This window comes from Pristiophorus japonicus, chromosome 5 (genome assembly GCF_044704955.1).
Source record: "Pristiophorus japonicus isolate sPriJap1 chromosome 5, sPriJap1.hap1, whole genome shotgun sequence".
Taxonomy (NCBI): domain Eukaryota; kingdom Metazoa; phylum Chordata; class Chondrichthyes; family Pristiophoridae; genus Pristiophorus; species Pristiophorus japonicus.
The window spans coordinates 105,012,978-105,035,388 of NC_091981.1; the positions used below are offsets into that span (position 1 = coordinate 105,012,978).

Consider the following 22,411-nt stretch of genomic DNA (forward strand, 5'->3'; position numbering starts at 1 on the left):
CCTCCCTCTCCCCTTTCCCTCTCTCTCCCTCACATTCCCCCCTCTCTCTCCCCTTCCCCCTCCCTCTCTCTCCCCTTCCCCCTCCCTCTCTCTCTCTCTCTATCTATCTCTCCCCCTCCCTCTCTCCCCTAACCCCTCCCCCTCTCTTTCTCTCTCCCCCTTCCCCCTCCCTCTCTCCCTCTTCCCCCTCTCCCCCTTCCCCTCTCTCTCCACCCTTACCCCTCCCCCTCCTTCCCCTCTCTCTCCACCCTTACCCCTCCCCCTCTCTCCCTCCCCCTCTCTCTCCCCCCTTTCCCCTCCCTCTCTTCCCCCTTCCTCTCTCCGCCCCCTTCACCCCTCTCTCCCCCCTCCCCCCTCTCTCTCTCTCCCCCTCTTTCTCTCTCTCTCACCCCCCTTCCCCCTCTTTCTCTCACCCCCCTTCCCCTCTGTCTCTCTCCCCTCCCTTCCCCCCCTTCCCCCTCTCCCCACTTCCCCCCTTTCTCCCCCTCTCTCTCCCCCCTCTCTCTCTCCCCCCTTCCCCCCCTCTCTCTCTCTCTCCCCTTCCCCCTCTCTCTCTCCCCCCCTTCCCCTCTCACTCTCCCCCCCTTCCCCCTCTCACTCTCCCCCTTCCCCCCTCACTCTCCCCCCTTCCCCCTCTCACTCTCCCCCCTTCCCCCTCTCTCGCTCCCCCCTCTCTTTCCCCTCCCTCTCTCTCCCCCTTGCCCTCCTTCCTCCCTCTCTCTCTCCCCCTTCCCCCTCTCTCCCCCTTCCCCCTTTCTCTTCCCCTTCCCCCTCTCTCTTCCCCTTCCCCCTTCCCACTCTCTCTCCCCCTTCCCCTTTCCCCCTTCCCACTCTCTCTCTTCCCCCTTCCCACTCTCTCTCCCCCTTCCCCTTTCCCCCTTCCCACTCTCTCCCTTTCCCCTCTCACCCCCCTCCCCGTCGCTGTCTCCCCTCCCTTTCCCCCCTTCCCCCTCTCTCTCTCTCCCCTCCCTTCCCCCCTCTCTTCACTCTCCCACCCTTCCCTTTCCGCCACTCTCTCTTCCCCTTCCCCTTTCCGCCCATCTCTCTCTCCCCCCCTTCCCCCTCTCTCTCCCCCTCTCTCGCTCTCCCCCTTTCCCCCCTCTCTCTCTCCCCCCTTCCCCCTCTCTCTCCCCCTACCCCTCTCTCTCTCTCCCCCCCTTTCCCCCCTCTCTCTCTCTCCCCCTTCCCCCCTCTCTCTCTCCCCTTCCCCCTCTCTCTCTCCCCCCCTCCCCCCTTCCCCCCTCTCTCTCTCCCCCCTTCCCCTCTCTCTCTCTCCCTCCCTCTCTCCCCCTTTGCCCCTCTCCCCCCTCCCTTCCCCCTCTCTCTCTTTCCCTCCCTCCACTCTCTTCCCCCTCCCTCTCTCCGCTCTCTTTCCACCTCCCTCTTTCTCCTCCCTCTCTCTTGCCCCCTTCCTCTTTCTCCGCCCTCTCTTTTCCCCCTCACCCTCTCTCTTTTCCCCCTCCGCCTCTATCTTTTACCCCCCTCCCCCTCTCTCTTTTACCCCCTCCCCCTCTCTCTTTTACCCCCTCCCCCTCTCTCTTTTCCCCCTCCCCCTCACTCTTTTACCCTCTCTCTTTCACCCCCCCCCTCTCTCTTTTACCCCAACCTCTCTCTTTTGCCCCTCCCCTTCCCCCTTCTCTCTCCCCCTTTCCCCCTCTCTCTCTCCCCCTTTCCCCCTCTCTCTCTCCCCCTTTCCCCCTCTCTCTCTCCCCCTTCCCCCTCTCTCTCTCTCTCTCTCCCCCCCTCACCCCTTCTCTCCCACCCCCCCTCACACCCCTCTCTCCCACCCCCTTCCCCCCTCACACCCTCTCTCTCCCGTCTTCCCCTTCCACCCTCCCCCCTTCCCCCCTCTCTCTCCCCCTTCCCCCTCTCTCCCCCCCCCTTTCCCCCTCTCTCCCCCCCCCTTTCCCCCTCTCTCCCCCCTCCCCCTCTCTCCCCCCCTTTCCCCCTCTCTCCCCCCTCCCCCTCTCTCTCACCCCCTTCCGCCCTCTCCCCCTTCTCTCTGACCCCCTTCCCTCTCTCTCTCCCCTTCCCTCCTCTTCCTCTTTCCTCCCTCCCCCCTCTCTCTCTCTCCCCCCTTCCCCTCTCTCTCTCCCCACTTCCCCCTCACTCTCTGCCCCCTTCCCCTTCCCCCTCTCTCTCCCCCCTTCCCCCTCACTCTCCCCTTCCTCCTCCTCTTTCCCCCTTCCCATCTTCACCCACCTTCCCCCTCTCTCTTCCCCCCTCCTCCTTCTCTTTCCCCCCTCCCTCTCCCCCCTCCCTCTCCCCCCCTCTCTTCCCCCCTCCTCCTTCTCTTTCCCCCCTCCCTCTCCCCCCTCCCTCTCCCCCCCTCTCTCTCTCCCCCCTCTCTCCCTCTATCTCTATCTCCCCCTTCCCCCCTCTCTCTCTCCCTCTCTCTCTCTCTCCCCCTCCCTTCCCCCTCTCTTTCCCCCTCCCCCCTCCCCTCTCTTTCCCCCTCCCCTCTCTTTCCCCCTCTTCCCCCCACCCTCTCTCTCTTTCCCCCTCCCCTCTCTTTCCCCCTCTTCCCCCCACCCTCTCTCTCTTTCCCCCTCCCCTCTCTTTCCCCCCCTCTCTCTCTCTTTCCCCCTCCCCTCTCTTTCCCCCTCTCTCTCTCTCTTTTTCCCCCTCCCTCTTTCCCTTTCTCCCCACCTCTCTTTTACCTCCCTTTCTCCCCACCACTCTTTTGCCTCCCTTTCTCCCCACCACTCTTTTACCTCCCTTTCTCCCCACCTCTCTTTTACCACCCTCCCCCTCTCTCGCCCCCTTCCCCCTCCCTCTCTTGCCCCCTTCCCCCTCCTCCCTCTTGCCCCCTTCCCCCTCCTCCCTCTTGCCCCCTTCCCCCTCCTCCCTCTTGCCCCCTTCCCCCTCCTCCCTCTTGCCCCCTTCCCCCTCTCTACCCCGCCTTCCCCCTCTCTACCCCCCCTTTCCCTCTTCCCTCTCCCCTACCCGTGTGTGTGTGTGTTGTGTGTGTGTCTGTCCTTTCCTCTGTTTGACTGACTGTCTCTTCTCCTCCCCCTTGTTTCCCTTTGATCCCGGAAGTTGTTTTGAGAAGACGTTTTGTGTCGTCACAGGTGGAGCGATGGTGCCGCGGGCCTGGTGACGAAGTTAAAAAATAGAAAGATCGCGGGAGCCGGCGGCCCGGACACGGTGAGTACCGGGGTCCCGCTTCAACATTCGCAGCTGCCGGCATGTAGGCAGAAGCCGAGGCGGGGGCGCGTTGTCCTTAGGCCGCTGCCCTGCGCGCTTCGTTATTGGGGCATCGCGGCGGCCCGAGCCCGGGGTGTGTTTACAGGGAGGGGGGAATGAAATAGGCCGCTTCCTCTTGGGAACAAGCAGGTTTTTCGGAAATAAAGTGCGGGCATGGCACTGGGTCGAGCGCCACTCGCTAACTCGGCGCCGAGGACGAGCCGCCGCCCCGGTTGAGTCGGTGTTTCGAGGCAGGTGGAGGCTACTGATCTTTGGGGCCTCGCTCGAAAGGCCACTGAGCCGGAATGAGAGTTCGCGGCTTGGGCGGGAGGATTATTATCGACACCAGCGAGCTTTTCGCCAGATTCACTATTCAGTTCTAGAGTTGTATTTTTTGTGTCTCCTTTTCCCCCACGTCCCTCGTTTACATGGTGACTGGCGAATACACGGCCGGCCGAGCTCACCTTGCATCCCAGTCAGCCACAATGGACCTGGTGCAGTCTGTAATACATATCTCTGCCTTTTTTGTTGGAAAAATGTGTGAGCTCATCCTGTCCATGAGACCCACTTCCTGCTCCCTTGACCCTATTCCCACCAAACTGCTGACCACCCAACTTTCTTTTCTGGTTAGCTGACATTGTTGACGGTTCTCTCTCCTCAGGTAATGTCCCCTTCTCGCTCAAATCTGCCGTCATCACCCCTCTCCTCAAAAAACCAATCCTCGATCCCTCCGTACTTGCAAATTACTGCCCCATCTCCAACCTCCCTTTCCTCAAGTCCTTGAACGTGTTGTCGCCTCCCAAAGCCGTACCCATCTTTCCCGCAATTCCATGTTTGAATCCCTCCAATCCGGTTTCTGCACCTACCACAGCACCAAAACAGCTCATCAAAGTCACAAATGACATCCTTTGTGACTGACCAAGATAAACTATCCCTCCTCGTTTTTTACTTGTCTGCAGCCTTTGACAAGGTTGACCGCGCTCTCCTTCTGCAACACCTCTCCACCGTTGTCCAGCTGGGTGGGACTGCACTCGCCTGGTTCCATTCTTATCTATCTAACTGTAGCCAGAGAATCACCTACAATGGCTTCTCTTCCTGCCCCCGCATCATTACCTCTGTCCCCCAAGGATCTATCCTTGGCCCCCTTCTATTTCTCAGCTACATGTTGCCCCTGGGTGACATCATCAGAAAACACATCAGTTTCCACATGTACACTGATGACACCCAGGTCCATCTCACTACCACTTCTCTCAACCCCTCCACAGTCGCTAAATTGTCAAACTGCTTGTCCGACATGAGCAGAAATTTTCTCCAATTGAATATTGGGAAGACAAGTAATTGTTTTCGGTCCCCGCCACAAACTCTGCTCCCCAGCCACTGACTCCATCCCTCGCCAACTTCTGTCTGAGGCTGAACCAGACTGTTCGCAACCTTGGTGTTATATTTGACCCTGAAATGAACTTTTGACCACATATTCGCAGCATAACTAAGACCGCCTATTTCACCTCTAACATTGCCTGTCTCTGCCCTTGCCTCAACTCATCCACTGCTGAAGCTCTCATCCCATGCCTTTGTTACATAAGAACATAAGAAATAGGAGCAGGAGTAGGCCATCTGACCCCTCGATCCTGCTCCGTCATTCAATAAGATCATGGCTGATCTGATCTTGGCCTCAACTCCACTTCCCTGCCTGCTCCCCATAATATTTGACTCCCTTATTGTTCAAAAATCTGTCTATCTCCATATTGAATATATTCAATGACCCAGCCTCCATAGCTCTCTGGGGTAGAGAATTCCAAAGATTCAGGACCCTCAGAGAAGAAATTCCTCATCGTCTCAGTTTTAAATGGGTGACACCTTATTCTGAAGCTATGTCCCCTAGTTCTAGATTCCCCCACGAGGAGAAACATCCTCTCTGCATCTACTCTGTCAATCCCCCTCAGAATCTTATATGTTTCAATAAGATCACCTCTCATTCTTCTCAACTCCAATGAGTATAGGCCCAACGCGCTCAACCTTTCTTCATTAGACAACCCCTTCATCTCTGGAATCAACCTTGTGAACTGCCTCGAATGTAAGTATATACCTCCTAAATAAGGAGACCAAAACTGCATGCAGTACTCCAGGTGTGGTCTCACCAACACCTTGTACAACTGTCCCTATTTGTATACTCTATCCCCCTTGCAATAAAGGCCAACATTCTATCAGTCTTCCTAATTGCTTGCTATATCTGCATGCTAACTTTTTGTGTTTCGTGTACAAGGACCCCCAGATCCCTCTGTCCTGCAGCATTTTATAATCTCTCCCCATTTAAATAATAATTTGCTTTTTTATTTTTCCTACTAAAGTGGATAACCTCACATTTTCCCATATACTCCATCTGCCAAATTTAACCTGTCTATATCCCTTTGCAGATTCTTTGTGTCCTCCTCACAACTTGCTTACCCACTTATCTTTGTATCATCAGAAAATTCGGCTACATTACGCTCGGTCCCTTCATCCAAGTCATTGATAGAGATTGTAAATAGTTGAGGTCCCAACACTGATCCCTGTGGCACCCCACTAGTTACAGTTTGCCAACCTGAAAATGACCCATTAATCCCGACTCTCTGTTTTCTGTTAATTAATCCTCTATCCATGCTAATATATTACCCCCAACTCTGAGAGCTTTTATCTTGTGCAGTAACCTTTTATGTAGCACCTTATCAAATGCCTTCTGGAAATCCAACTACAGCGCATCCACTGGTTCCCCGTTATCCACCCTACTCGTTACATCCTCAAAGAACTCTAGCAAATTTGTCAAACATGATTTCCCTTGCTGACTCTGCTTGACTGTATTATGATTTTCTAAATGTCCTGCTGCTACTTCCTTAATAATGGACTCCAACATTTTCCCAATGACAGAGGCTTAACAGCTTTGAAAGTGGATAAATCCCCAGGCCCGGATGAAATGTATCCCAGGCTGTTGAGAGAGGCAAAAGAGGAAATAGCAGAGGCTCTGACCATCATTTTCCAAACCTCTCTGGTTACAGGTGTTGTGCCAGAGGACTGGAGGACTGCTAATATTGTACCTTTGTTTAAAAAGGGATAGACCGAGTAATTATAGGCCAGTCAGCCTAACCTTGGTGATTGGAAAATTATTGGAAAAAATCCTGAGTCTTTATTTGGAAAGACGTGGATTAATCAAGGACAGTCAGTATGGATTTGTCAAGGGAAGGTCATGTCTGACTAACATAATTTGAATTTTTTGAGGAGGTAACCAGGAGGGTCGATGATGTAGTGTAAATGGATTTTAGCAAAGCTTTTGATAAGGTCCCACATGGCAGACTGGCCACGAAAGTAATAGCCCATGGGATCCAGGGCAACGTTGCATCCAAAATTGGCTTGGAGGCAGGCAGCAAAGGGTAATGGTTGTTGGGTGTTTTTGTAACGGGAAGGCTGTATCCAGTGGGGTTCCGCAGGGCTCAGTGCAGGGTCGTTGCTTTTTGTGGTATATATCAATGACTTGGGCTTGAATGTTGGGGGTATGATTAAGAAGTTTGCTAATGACACTAAATTACGCTGTGTGGTTGATAATGAAGAAGAAAGCGGACTGCAGGATAATATCAATGTACTGGTCAGGTGGCAGAACAGTGGCAATTGGAATTCAATCCAGATAAGTGTGATGTAATACATTTGGGGAGGTCTAACAAGGCAAGGAAATAGACATTAAATGGTATGACACTGAAAAGTGTAGAGGCGCAAAGGGACCTTGGAGTGTATGTCCACAGATCCCTGAAGATAGCAGGTCAGGTAGATAAGGTGGTTAAGAAGACATAGGTAATACAGGTTGAACATCTTTTATCCGGGACTCCCTTATCCGGCACCACCCCTCGTCCGGGACCATTCCCGGGTGGTGCATGCGCAGAACGCGACTGCCAAAATCTTACTCATCAATATAATTTTGCTTCTCAATTGGCTGCTTTATCCTCATCGCCCTGCTGGAACTCCTGCAACCACAGTCCTTGGGCCGGCCGCTCCTCCACACACCGCTCCCTCGGGTTCGCAATGATGCTTCTGGAGCCTGCCGGCTCTTTGGGGCCCCCTGCACACTGATTGGTTGGACTGACTGTCAGTTAGCCAATCGGCGCGCACACATATTTACCCCAGTAACAACACTTAAAGGTGCAGTCCACCTAAACATGTGACCTCCCCATATCTGGCAAAATCCTTCGTTTGGGACAGGCCAGGTCCCGAGGGTGCCGGATAAGGTAGGTTCAACCTGTACTTGCCTTTATTAGTCGAGGCAAGGTATACAAGAGCAAGGAGGTTATGCTTGAACTGCATAAAACACTGGTTAGGCTGCAGATGGAGTACTGTGTGCAGTTCTGGTCACCACATTATAGGAAATAATGTGATTGTACTGGAAAGGGTGCAGAGGATATTTACAAGAATGTTGCCTGGACTGGAGAATTTTGGCAATGAGGAAAGATTGGAGATCTTGTTTTCTTTGGAACAGAGGAGGCTGAGCGGAGACCTGATTGAGGTGTATAAAATTATGAGGAGCCTGGATAGAGTGGATAGGAAGGACCTGTTTCCCTTGGCAGAAGGGTCAACAACCAGGGGGCATAGATTTCAAGTAATTGGGGGGAGGTTTAGAGGAGATATGAGGGGAAATTTCTTCATCCATAGGGTGGTGTGGGTCTGGAACTCACTGCCTGAAAGGGTAGTAGAGGCAGGAATCCCTCACCACATTTAAAAGATACTTGGATGTGCACTTAAAGTGCTGTAACCTACAGGGCTTTAGACCAAGAACTGGAAAGTGGGATTAGGCTGGATTGCTCTTGGTTGGCCGGCGCGGACACAATGGGCTGAAATGGCCTCCTTCCGTGGTGTAAATTTCTATGATTCTATGAGATGTTAGGCTAACTGCTCTATAGTTTCCTGCTTTCTGTTTCCCCCTTTCTTAAATAGGAGCATTACATTTGCGGTTTTCCAATCCGCTGGGACCTCCTCAGAATCCAGGGTATCTTGGTAGATTACAACCAATGCATCTATTATCTTTGCAGCCACTTCTTTTAAGACCCAAGGATGCAGGCCATCAGGTCCAGGGGACTTGTCTGTCTTTTGTCCCATTAGTTTGCCTAGTTACCTCTAGACTTGACTGTTCCAATGCACTCCTGGCTGGCCTCCCACATTCTACCCTACGTAAACTAGAGGTGATCTTAAACACGGCTGCCAATGTCCTGCTGACTCATCACTCCTGTGCTCGCTGACCTACGTTGGCTCCCGGTTAAGCAACGCCGCAATTTCAAAATTCTCATCTTTGTCTTCAAAACCCTCCATGGCATTGCCCTGCCCTATCTCTGTAATCTCCTCCATCGCCAACCCCTGAGATGTCTGCGCTCCTTTAACTCTGCCCTCTTGAGCATCCCTGATTATAATCGCTAAACTATTGGTGGCCGTGCCTTCTACTGCCTCGGCCCTAAGCTCTGGAATTCCCTCCCTAAACCTCTCCGCCTCGCTACCTTTCTTTCCTCCTTCAAGACACCCCTTAAAACCTACCACTTTGACCAAGCTTTTGGTCTGTCTCCTGCCCTAATTTCTTCTTATGTGGTTCGGTGTCAAATTTTTTAAATAAAAAAACTCCTATGAAGCGCCTTGGAATGTTTCACTACGTTAAAGGTGCTATATAAATAAAGTTGTTGGTCTTGTGGAAGTACTGGATATAAATATTCTCTTCAAAATATTTGGCTTATTTTTCTTCCATTGAAAGTTCAAAAAAATGGATGTAGTGGTGAATGTTTTACTTATTACATGACAATGTTCACAGTGAGTTAACTGTGCTGTAGATTCTATGCAAGTCTAGAGTATATACTCTTTTATAATGATGGGTCCCTTGTGCTGTGAAAGGAGCAACATGTAAAGCAAATGTGAGAATCACAGCTACAAAAAATACCAATAAAGCTACTAAGGACGTATGAACACAACAAATCATGCATAAGCTGTGCTCAAATTCTACTGGTTTAAAAATATTGAACTTGGCACTTAAAGTATTTTTTGAAAATCCTTTTCAACTGTGACTTGCAATGAAGGAAAGTGATGTAGAATACGGTTGTATTTTAAATACACCTGTACAACTCTTTTGATTGGAGAGAGGCAAGCTGGTAGGTTGTGGATGCCCATGGTTAATTCAAGGACACCTGCATTTTGACATTTCCTCAGTTGAGGATCCTATTACCCTGCTCCAGGTGCTCATCTGCTGACTTGTCATGGGTAATACAGCTGGCTGTTATTATGGTTGCAAGTGTTAACACCTGATAGTGAAAACTCAATAAGTATCCACAATACCTGTAGGTGGTGCAGTGATGGGTATTTTCAGTGTTACAGATGCCACACTGAAACACAGGAACATCTAAAAAAAAAATCGCCTACCTTATTTTAGTAGTTAAAATAAACCCATAATAAGGGATTAAACAAAATTCCAGTAAGTTTTCACAATAACATGATTACATTTATCAATTGAAATGTCTTTCAATACACTGCATTTCATGCTGTTCATCGAATGATACAACACAGATGAGGCTATTTGGCCCATTGTGCTGAGGCTGGCTTTTTGAAAGAGCTATCCAATTAGTCCCAATGCCCTGCTCCTCCTTTCTCTTGCAAATTTGTCCCTTCTGGTATTTATCCAATTCCCCTCTGAAAGTTGTTTTTGAATCTGCTTCTACCACCCTGTCAGGCAGTGCATTCTCCAGCCAGGGGAAACAGCCACTTTGCATTCTCTTTGTTCTAAACTCTAGAGAATATAGGCCCATTCTACTCAAACCCTCTCATCCCAGGAATCAATCAAGTGAACATTTGCACCCCGTCTAAAGCAAATATATCCTTCCTTGGGTAAGAAAACCTACACAGTACAGAGTGTAGTCTCACCAAAGCCCGATATAATTGCAGCAAAACTGCCTTACTCCAATCCCCTTGCCATAAAGGCAAATATACCGTTTGACTTCCTAATTGCTTGTTGTACCTATGTGTAAACTTTCTGTGGTTAATCATAGAATCATAGAAATTTACAGCATGGAAGGAGCCCATCATTTCTGCACCGGTCGACCAACAGCTATCCAACCTAATCCCACTTTCCAGCTCTTGGTCCTTACCCCTGTAGGTAACGGCACTTTAAGTGCACGTCCAAGTATTTTTTAAATGTGGTGAGAGTTTCTGCCTTTACCACGCTTTCAGGCAAGGAGTTCCAGACCCCCACCACCCTCTGGGTGAAGAAATTTTCCCTCATATCTCCTCCAAACCTCCCCCAATTACTTTAAATCTATGTACCCTGGTTGTTGACCCTTCTGCCAAGGGAAATGATTCCTTCCTATCCACTCTATCCAGGCTCCTCATAATTTTATACACATCAATCAGGTCTCTCATCAGTCGTCTCTGTTCCAAAGAAAACAGACCCAGCATCTCCATTCTTTCCTCATAGCCAAAATTCTCCAGTCCAGGCAGCATTCTTGTAAATCTCCTCTGCACCCTTTCCAGTGCAATCACATCTTTCCTGTAATGTGGTGACCAGAACTGCACACAGCATTACAGCTGTTTGTGCAGTTCAAGCATAACCTCCTTGCTCTTGTATTCCATACCTCGACTAATAAAGGCAAGTATTCCATATGCCTTCTTGACCACTTTATCTACCTGGCCTGCTACCTTTAGGGATTTGTGGACCTGCACTCCAAGGTCCCTTTGTTCCTCAACACTTTTCAGTGTCGTACCATTTAATGTATATTCCTTTGCTTGTTAGCCCTCCCCAAATGCATTAACTCACACTTCTCTGGATTGAATTCCATTTGCCACTGTTCTGCCCACCTGACCAGTACCTTGATATCTTCCTGCTGTCCGCAGCTTTCTTTTTCATTATCAACCACACAGCCTACTTTAGTGTCATCTGTAAACGTCTAAATCATACCCCCTATTGCTCTACAGGTGGAGCGTCCAAAATCCGGAAACCTCAGGACCGATTTCGGGTATTTCCGGATTTTGGAACGTCTTTTTGACGTCCCGAATCCGGAAATGCCTGGCCCGAGGTTTGGGTATTTCCAGATTTCAGAACGTCTTTCCGGAGTATAAGGCTGGGGGTGGTGCGGTTGCCACGCTTTGCAGTTTTGGCACACCCATGTTCTGGCCGAGGGAAGACGCGGGGGTTGGGGGGAGGGATCTGCGTTGCGGACCCAGGAGCAGCGGTGCCTGTGCGTGTGAAGACTTGCAAGAAGAGGTGGGTTGGTGTTTTTGTTTTTTAATTCTTGAGTGTTCTGTAAGTTTTTGTTTTTTGGATTTTCCCTGGGCCCGGCTCGCGGCGGTAATCGGTTTGGCAGGGTGTCCAGATTCTAGAACATTTTCCGGATTCCGGATGAGCCTGTCGCGGATTGGCCTGGATTTCGGAACTCTGGATTTCAGCCGCTCAACCTATACCACAAAAAGCAAGGGTACCCAGCACTGAGCCCTGCGGAACCCCACTGGATACAGCCTCCAGTCACAAAAAAACCCATCAACCATTACTCTTTGCTTCCTGCCTCAGCCAATTTTGGATCCAACTTGCCACTTTGCCCTGGATCCCATGGGCTATTACTTTGGTGACCAGTCTGCCATGTGCTAAAATCAAGATGCACTACATCATATGCACTGTGCTCACCGACCCTCCTGGTTACCTCCTCGAAAAATTCAATCAAGTTAGTTAGACACGACCTGGTTGGTGTACAAGGACATCCAAATCCCTCTGCATACAACGTTTACTAGTCACTCACCTTTTTTAAAAACAAAATCTGTTCTCTATTCGTCCTCCCAAAGTGGATAATTTCACATTCCAGATCAGAACAATTCGCTGCATAATTATTTTTCCTCTTGTCGCCTGTGTCACTTACCTTAAATCTGTGTCCTCTGGTTACCAAACCTTCTACTGGAAACGGTTTCTCCTTATTAGTCTAAAACCCTTCATGATTTTGAACACCTATCAAATCTCCCCTAAACCTTCACTGCTCTTAAGGAGAACAACCCAGGTTTCTCTCGTCTTTCCATGTCACTGAAATCTTTCATCCATGGTACCATGCCAGTAAATCTCCCCTGCATCCTCTAAGGCCTTGACATCCTTCCCGAAGTGGGGTGCCCAGAATTGACCACAATACTTCTGGGGTCCAACCAGTGTATTATTTAAAGGTTCAGCATAACTTCCTTCCTTTTGCACTCCTGTGCCTCTATTTATAAGGCCAAGGATCCTGTATGCTTCTTTAACAGCCGTCTCAACTTGTCATGCCACGATCAAAGACTTGTGAACGCACACCCCCAGGTCCCTCTGTTAGATTCATAGAATCATAGAATGATTACAGCACAGAAGGAGGCCATTCGGCCTGTCGAGCCCGTGCCTGCTCTCTGCAAGAGCACATCACGTGGTCCCACTCTCCTGTCCTTTCCCCGTAGCCCTGCAATTTTTTTCCCTTCAGGTTCTTATGCAATTCCCATTTGAAAGCCACAATTGAATCTGCCTCTACCACCCTTTCTGGCAGGGCATTCCAGATCCTAACCACTCAGTGCATAAAAAAGTTTTTCCTCATGTTGCCTTTGGTTCTTCTGCCAACCACCTAAATCTGTGTGCTCTGGTTCTCTGCCAATGGGAATAGTTTCTCTCTTTAGGTCCCTCATGATTTTGAATACCTCTCAGCTCTAAGGAGAACAACCCCAGCTTCTCCAGTCGATCCAAGTAACTGAAGTCCCTCATCCCTGGAACCATTCTTGTAAATCTTTTCTGCACCCTCTCTAAGGCCTTCACAGCCTTCCTAAAGTGCAGTGCCTATTCCAGTTGAGGCCAAACCAGTGTTTTATAAAGATTCATCATAACTTGAACCCTCTTTTAAAATTGTGCCATTTAGTTTATATTGCTTCTCCACATTGTTCCTACAACAATGAATCACTTTACAGTTCGCTGCGTTAACTTTCATCTGCCTTGTATCTGCCCATCTCACCAATCTGTCTGTCCCCCTGAAGTCTGTTACTATCCTCATCCCTGTTAACTACATTTTTGAGTTTCGTGTCATCTGCAAACTTTGAAATTATGCCCTGTGTCCCCAAATCCAGGTCATTAATATACATCAAAAAGATCCGGCCCAACACCGACTCACAGGGGACACTTAGGACTGGATTTCTGACTTTGCTCGAAAACGGAGGCGGGGCAGGAAATTTACCGCCCGATTAATGCTTGCGCTTTGTGGAGCAACTTTTGTCATTTGGGCCTTGCAGCGCAAAGGGAGGTGTTGTAATACTTTTGCAGCGCAAAAACGGGAACCTCAACAACTTTAGTGCGGGGCTGGGAGCGCTCCGAGAAGGCCTTGGGAGGGGGGAAAAAATTCACAAACATCCAAAAAACATTGCCAGCACCCTTACGATATAAACTACTGAAAAAATAAAAACTGGAACTTAACCTTTTTTGAAGTTTATCCAACTCACCGCCACTAGCCAGGCTGCACCTCTGTGTTTTCCCTGGCGGTCATCGGGGGACGTGTTTCGAGGTGTAGGAGTCGGCTGATTGTCGAAACTTCTGCCGGTGTTGCAATGCGAGCCATTGCACACCCGGCGTAGCTCTCCCCAGCGGTGCTTCTAAGCGCCGCTGCAAAAACCAACCCGAGGATTGCGCCCAGACACAAAACAGTTGACCGCCCCATTTTTCGCCGCAGAGGGTCAAAACCCGGTGAAAATCAGATCGCAAACAACCCGAAAGTCCAGCCCATAGTCTTAAAAACAGTTGTTTACCACTGCTCTCTGCTTTCTGTGTCTCAGCCATTTACGTTATCCATGCAGCCATTGCCCCTTTAATCCCATGGGCTTCAATTTTGACAACAAGTTTATTATGTGGTACTTCATCAAACAGCTTTTGAAAGTCCAAATATACAACATCAATTGCACTACCCTCATCAACCCTATCCGTTACTTTGTCGAAGAACTCAATTAAATTAGTCAAATGCAATTTGCCTTTAACAAATAATGAACATTGTCACTAATTTCCTTTATGGATGGAAATCTGCTATCCTTACCTGGTTTATATGTGACTCCAGACCTGCAGTAATGTGGTTAACTCTCAACTATCCTCTGAAATGGCCCAGCAAGCCACTCAGTTGTAACAAACTGCTACAAGAAACAATAACACGAATAAAACCAGACAGACCACTCGGCACCGGCTTCAGACGCAACAAAGTCACACCCAGCCACGTTGACCCTGCAAAGTCCTCCTCACCAACATCTGGGGACTTGAGTCAAAATTGGGAGAATTGTCCCACAGACAAGTCAAGCAACAGCCTGACATAGTCATACTCACAGAATCATACCTTTCAGCTAATGTCCCAGACTCCTCCATCACTATCCCTGAGTATGTCCTGTCCCACCGGCAGGACATACCCACCAGAGGTGGCTGTATAATGGTATACAGTCGGAAGGGAGTGTCCCTGGGAGTCCTCAACATTGACTCTGAACCCCATGAAGTCTCATAGCTTCAGGTCAAGCATGGGCAAGGAAACCTGCTGATTACCGATGACCACCTACCACCCTCCCTCAGCTGATGAATCAATAATTCCTCCATGTTGAACACCACTTGAAAGAAGCATTGAGGGTAGCAAGGGCACAGAATGTACTCTGGTTGGGGGACTTCAATGTCCATCGCCATGAGTGACTCGGTAGCACCACCACTGACCGAGCTGGTCGAGTACTAAAGGACATAGCTGCCAGACTGGGCCTGCGGCAGGTGGTGAGAGCCAACACGAGGGAAAAACTTACTTAACTTGGTCCTCACCAATCTACCTGTTGCAGATGCAACTTTCGTTGACAGTATTGGTAGAAGTGACCACTGCACAGTCCTTGTGGAGACGAAGTCCTGCCTTCACACTGAGGACACCCTCCATCATGTTGTGTGACACTACCACCATGCTAAATGGGATAGATTCAGAACAGATTTAGCAGCTCAAAACTGGACATTCCTGAGGTGTTGTGGGCCATCAGCAGCAGCAGAATTGTCTTCCATCACAATCTGTAACTTCATGGCCTGGCATATCCCTCATTCTACCATTACCATCAAGCCAGGGGACCAACCCCTGGTTCAATTAGGAGTGCAGAGCATGCCAGAAGCAGCACCAGGCATACCTAAAAATGAGGTACCAACCTGGGGAAGCTGCGACATGCATGCTAAACAGTGGAAGCAGCATGCTACAGACCGAGCTAAGAGATCCCATAGCCAACGGATCGTAGGCATAGGGTCACATCAAAGCTCTGCAGTCCTGCCGCATCCAACCGTGAATGCTGGTGGATCACTAAACAACTAACAGGAGGAGGAGGCACCATGAACATCCCCACCTTCAATGATGGCGGAGCCCAGCATGCAAGTGCAAAAGACAATGCTGAAACATTTGCAACCATCTTCAGTCAGAGATGCCGAGTGGATAATCCATCTTGGCCACTTCCTGAGATCCCCACCATCATAGAAGCTAGTCTTCAGCCAATTCTATTTACTCCATGTAAAATCAAGAACTGGATGAGCACACTGGATACAGCAAAGGCGAAAGGCCCCGACAATATCACGGCTGTCATCCTGAAGACTTGGAGTCCAGACCGAGCTGCTCCAGTACAGCTACAACATTGACATCTACCCGAGAATGTGAAAAACTGCCCAGGTATGTTCTGTCCACAAAAAGCAGGACAAATCCAATCCTGCCAATTACCGCCCCATCAGTCTACTCTCAATCATCAGCAAAGTGATGGAAGGTATCGTCTACAGCACTATCAAGTGGCACTTACTCACCAATAACCTACTCACCGATGTTCAGTTTAGGTTCCGCCAGGACCACTCAATACAGACCTCATTACAACCTTGGCCCAAACATGGACAAAAGAGCTGAATTCCAGAGGCGAGGTAAGAGTGACTGCCCTTGACATCAAGGCAGCATTTGACCGAGTGTCGTATCAAGGAACCCGAGTAAAATTGAAGTCAATGGGAATCGGGGGAAAACTCTCCTGGCTGGAGTCATACCTAGCACAAAGAAAGATGATCGTCGTTGTTGGAGGCCAATCATCTTGGCCCCAGGACATCACTGTAGGTGCTCCTCAGGGCAGTGTCCTACACCCAACCTCTTCAGCTGCTTCATCAATGACCTTCCCTCCATTATAAGGTCAGAAGTGTGGATGTTCTCTGATGATTGTACTGTGGTTCACTTCCATTCGCAACTCCTCAGATAATGAAGCAATCCATGCCTGCATGCAGCAAGACCTGGATGACGTTCAGGCTTGTGCTGATAAGTGGCAAGTAACATTAGTGTCACACAAGGACAGACTCCAAGAGAGCGTCTAACCACCGCCCCCATGACATTTCAACGGTATTACCATCACTGAATCCCGTACCATCAACATTCTGGGAGTCACGGTTGACCAGAAACTTAACTGGTCCAGCCACATAAATACTGTGGCTACGAGAGCAGGTCAGAGGCTGGGCATTCTGCAGCGAGTGTCTCACCTTCTGACTCCCCAAAGTCTTTCAAGCATCTAAAAGGCACAAGTCAGGAGTGTGATGGGATGCTCTCACCATCCAGGACAAAGCGGCTCACTTGATTGGCACCCCATCCACCACCTTAAACATTTACTCCCTCCACCACTGACGTACTATGGCTGCAGTGTGTGCCATCCACATGATGCACTGCAGCAAGTCGCCAAGACTTCTTTGACCGCACCTCCCAAACCCGTGACCTTTACCACCGAGAAAGACAACAGCAGCAAGCGCGTGGGAATACCATCACCTCGAAGTACACCAACAAATTGCACACCATCCTGACTTGGAAATATATCCTTCATCGTCGCTGGGTCAAAATCCTGGAACTCCCTCCCTGACGGCACTGTAGTACCTTTACTACGTGGACTGCAGCGCTTCAAGGCGGCAGATCACCACCACCTTGTCGAGGGCAATTAGGGATGGCAATAAATGCTGGCTTTGCCAGCGACACCCACATCCCAGGAATAAATTTTTAAAAATCTCTGCTGGCTTTCATTTATTAACCCATACTTTTCCAAGTACAAATTAGTTTTGTCCTGGATTATTGTGTCTCAAAGATTGCCCACCAACGACCTAAAACTGACAGGCCTGTCATTGCCTGCTTTATGTCTCTGCACTTTTTTTTGAACAGGTGTGTATCATTTGCAATCCTCCAGTTCTCTGGCACCACACTCATAGCTAAGGAGGATTTGAAGATTGTGGCCTGAGCCTCTGCAATTTTCATAGAAGAACATAGAAACATAGAAAATAGGTGCAGGAGTAGGCCATTTGGCCCTTCGAGTTGCACCGCCATTCAATGAGTTCATGGCTGAACATGCAACTTCAGTACTCCATTCCTGCTTTCTCGCCATACCCCTTGATCCCCCTAGTAGTAAGGACGACATCTAACTCCTTTTTGAATATATTTAGTGAATTGATCTCAACAACTTTCTGTGGTAGAGAATTCCACAGGTTCACCACTCTCTGGGTGAAGAAGTTTCTCCTCATCTCAGTCCTAAATGGCTGACCCCTTATCCTTAGACTGTGACCCCTGGTTCTGGATTTCCCCAACATTCATAAGAACATACGAATTAGGAACAGGAGTAGGCCATCTAGCCCCTCGAGCCTGCTCCGCTACCCAACAAGATCATGGCTGATCTGGCCGTGGACTCAGCTCCACTTACCCGCCCGCTCCCCATAACCCTTAATTCCCTTATTGGTTAAAAATCTATCTATCTGTGATTTGAATACATTCAGTGAGCTAGCCTCAACTGCTTCCTTGGGCAGAGAATTCCACAGATTCACAACCCTCTGGGAGAAGAAATTCCTTCTCAACTCGGTTTTAAATTGGCTCTCCCGTATTTTGAGGCTGTGCCCCCTAGTTCTAGTCTCCCCGACCAGTGGAAACAAACTCTCTGCCTCTATCCTGTCTATCCCCTTCATTATTTCAAATGTTTCTATAAGATCACCCCTCATCCTTCTGAACTCCAACGAATAAAGTCCCGGTCTACTCAATCTATCATCATAAGGTAACCCCCTCATCTCCGGAATCAGCCTAGTGAATCGTCTCTGTACCTCTTCCAAAGCTAGTATATCCTTCCTTAAGTAAGGTGACCAAAACTGCACGCAGTACTGCAGGTGCAGCCTCACCAATACCCTGTACAGTTGCAGCAGGACATCCCTGCTTTTGTACTCCATCCCTCTCGCAATGAAGGCCAACATTCCATTCGCCTTCCTGATTACCTGCTGCACCTGCATACTAACTTTTTGGGATTCATGCACAAGGACCCCCAGATCCCTCTGCACTGCAGCATGTTGTAATTTCTCCCCATTCAAATAATATTCCCCTTTTACTGTTTTTTTTCCCAAGGTGGATGACCTCACATTTTCCGACATTGTATTGCATCTGCCAAACCATAGCCCATTCGCTTAACCTATCTAAATCTCTGCAGCCTCTCTGTGTCCTCTACACAATCCGCTTTCCCACTAATCTTTGTGTCATCTGCAAATTTTGTTACACTACACTCTGTTCCCTCTTCCAGGTCATCTATGTATATTGTAAACAGTTGTGGTCCCAGCACCGATCCCTGTGGCACACCACTAACCACCAATTCCCAACCCGAAAAGGACCCATTTATCCCGACTCTCTGCTTTCTGTTAGCCAGCCAATTCTCTATCCATGCTAATACATTTCCTCTGACTCCACGTACCTTTATCTTCTGCAGCAACCTTTTGTGTGGCACCTTATCGAATGCCTTTTGGAAATCTAAATACACCACATCCATCGGTACACCTCTATCCACCATGCTTGTTATATCCTCAAAGAATTCCAGTAAATTAGTTACACATGATTTCCCCTTCATGAATCCATGTTGCATCTGCTTGATTGCACTATTCCTATTTAGATGTCCCGCTATTTCTTCCTTAATGATAGCTTCAAGCATCTACAGATGTTAAACTAACCGGCCTATAGTTACCTGCCTTTTGTCTGCCCCCTTTTTTAAACAGAGGCGTTACATTAGCTGCTTTCCAATCCGATGGCACCTCCCAAGAGTCAAGAGAATTTTGGTAGATTATAATGAATGCATCTGCTATAACTTCCGCCATCTCTTTTAACACCCTGGGATGCATTTCATCAGGACCAGGAGATTTGTCTACCTTGAGTCCCATTAGCCTGTCCAGCACTACCCCGCTAGTGATAGTGATTGTCTCAAGGTCCTCCCTTCCCACATTCCCGTGACCAGCAATTTTTGGCATGGTTTTTTGTGTCTTCCACTGTGAAGACCGAAGCAAAATAATTGTTTAAGGTCTCAGCCATTTCCACATTTCCCATTATTAAATCCCCTTTCTCATCTTCTAAGGGACCAACATTTACTTTAGTCACTCTTTTCCGTTTTATATATCTGTAAAAGCTTTTACTATCTGTTTTTATGTTTTGCGCAAGTTTACATTCGTAATCTATCTTCCCCTTCTTTATTGCTTTCTTAGTCATTCTTTGCTGTCGTTTAAAATTTTCCCAATCTGTTAGTTTCCCGCTAACCTTGGCCACCTTATACGCATTGGTTTTTAATTTGATACTCTCCTTTATTTCCTTGGTTATCCACGGCTGGTTATCCCTTCTCTTACCGCACTTCTTTTTCACTGGAATATATTTTTGTTGAGCACTATGAAAGAGCTTCTTAAAAGTCCTCCACTGTTCCTCAGTTGTACCACCGTTTAGTCTGTGTTCCCAGTCTACTTTAGCCAACTCTGCCCTCATCCCACTGTAGTCCCCTTTGTTTAAGCATAGTACGCTCGTTTGAGACACTACTTTCTCACCCTCAATCTATTACAAATTCAACCATACTGTGATCACTCATTCCGAGAGGATCTTTTACGAGGAGATCGTTTATTATTCCTGTCTCATTACACAGGACCAGATCTAAGATAGCTTGCTCCCTTGTAGATTCTGTAACATACTGTTCTAAGAAACAATTCCGTATGCATTCTATGAATTCCTCCTCAAGGCTACCCTGTGCGATTTGATTTGACCAATCGATATGTAGGTTAAAATCCCCCATGATTACTGCCGTTCCTTTTTCACATGCCTCCATTATTCCCTTGATTATTGTCCGCCCCACCGTGAAGTTATTATTTGGGGGCCTATAAACTACGCCCATCGGTGACTTTTTCCCCTTACTATCTCTAATCTCCACCCACAATGATGCAACATTTTGTTCATTAGAGCCAATATCGTCTCTCACAACTGCCCTGATATCATCCTTTATTAACAGAGCTACCCCACCACCTTTCCCTTCTTGTCTATCTTTCCGAATTGTCAGATACCTCTGTATGTTTCATTCCCAGTCTTGGCCCCCCTGCAACCACGTTTCTGTAATATGTAAAAATCATACCCATTTGTAATGATTTGTGCTGTCAATTCATTTACTTTATTTCGAATGCTACGTGCGTTTTACTTTTACTTTCACCTTTACTTTCCTCAGCAACCGAGGAGGCATCCCATCTGGACCGGGTGACTTCTATTTTAAGCATTGCCAACTTTTTAAGTAGCTCCTTTTTATCTATTTATAACCTATCCTTTTTTCTGCTACATCCACTTTTACTGAGACATTGGCAGCATCCTCTTCTTTAGCTGTGGGAATCTGCATAAAGAAAGACGGGATTGTTTCCCTGCTTCATCCCAAGCTGAGAAATATACTAAGTAACTTTTTGCCAGTTCAATAATAATTCTTGTTCTGCTAGACCTTGTGGCGGTGTACAGACGAAGGCTCCATGAGGGGTAAACCTCTCCACCTCTACCTCTACCTCTCTCCTTTAAGATGTTCCTTAAAACCTATCTCTTCCACCAAGCTTTTAGTCATTTCTCCTAATATCTCCTTGTGTGGCTCGATTTCAAATTTTGTTTGATAACGCTCTTGTGAAACACCTAGGGACGTTTTACTATATTAAAGGCGCTATATAAATGCAAGTTACTGTTTAATGGAGATATTTGCAAAGTATTCCTTTAGTACCTCAGCCATGCCTTTTGCCTCCAAGAAGATCTTTTTGGTCCCTAATTGGCCCCACCCTTCTTTTGACTACCAGTTAACTATTTATTTGCTCAATTTTCCCCGTTCATTTGCGGCGTTTTTTTGGCGTGCAGTTTTTCTTGCCATATTAAATTTTTTCAAAGTTTCCCCTGCAATTTGCGGCGGAGTAACTGACTTATTTATGATTTTTCTCGGCCAGTTTTTTTTTACGTCGTAGTCTGCGCCGGTTTTTTCAATTATTCGCAGTTCGGCAAACATTTTTTTCTCTTAGGTGGCCACTCCCGAAAAACCTTATAGGCACTTAAGAAAACCAGCACACATTCACAAATCGGCGCTGAAAGACGCCATTGTTTTTAAATGGAAGATTTTGGAGGGAGTCAAAATCATTATTAAAGTTCAACTTTTTTTTTTACTTGTCACCGTGGAAGTGTAAATTTGTTGGATTTCAGCAGTTCTTTCATTTTTTAACTCACTTACACGCCACCACCGAATGTCTTGAAGCAGGGTTGGAGGGTTGTAGGTTTGGCCGGCAGAATCGGCCCTGCACCTGGATATGGGCTTGGGGCTCGATTACAAAATATGGCGGGCGGGGAGGGGCGTGCGGCGGGCGGGCGGGCGGAAGGAGAAGAGAGCAAGGTGCCGATTGTAAGGTTTGGAGCCCAGGGAGGGGGAGGGAGAGAGAACACTCACAAGGCTCCAATTAATAAAGGGGGTGGGGGGGTGGTAAGAGAGCAGAGAAGTCACAAGACCTTTGGGTGTGGTCCATCCATACAAACCTGGAGAGATACGACTGCGAACCTGTGCTGCCTGCTTTCCTGCCCTTTTGAGCTTCTTGCAAAGGTTAAATTTAAGTATGGGGGCAATACTGACAATGCCATACCTTGTGCGAGCCTTCTGCATCATGGTACTACGTAGGAGACAATTGATTTGACTTCAAAGCATCAGGAACATCGGAGCCTGTGCTCGGAAGGAGGCCTTACGCACTTCTGGTATATCGAGACAGGCGTTCATACCTCCACCTGAGTGATGCAGATTGTGCCAGAAGGCTGCGGTTCTGCAAAGTTGTAACTGAGAACTGAGAGTTGGTCAAAGCAGACCTGCAACCAAGAAGCATCAGGAGGACTGCTTTATCAGTTGAAGTGAAGGTTACAGCTGCACTTTCATTCTA

General features: G+C 48.2%; 1 protein-coding gene across 4 annotated transcripts in view; it reads left to right on the top strand.

Moving 5' to 3' along the window:
• The first annotated feature begins 3,032 nt into the window (after positions 1-3,032).
• The window catches only part of tax1bp1b (Tax1 (human T-cell leukemia virus type I) binding protein 1b), a 276,059-nt gene continuing 256,680 nt past the window's right edge, over positions 3,033-22,411 (top strand). For 3 of the 4 annotated variants that reach the window (XM_070880819.1, XM_070880821.1, XM_070880820.1), the window contains exon 1: positions 3,034-3,147. The gene's annotated coding sequence lies outside the window, so the exon portion shown is untranslated. Of the gene's footprint in view, positions 3,148-22,411 lie in introns of all 4 variants that reach the window. The other variant, XM_070880822.1, reaches the window with a different exon arrangement.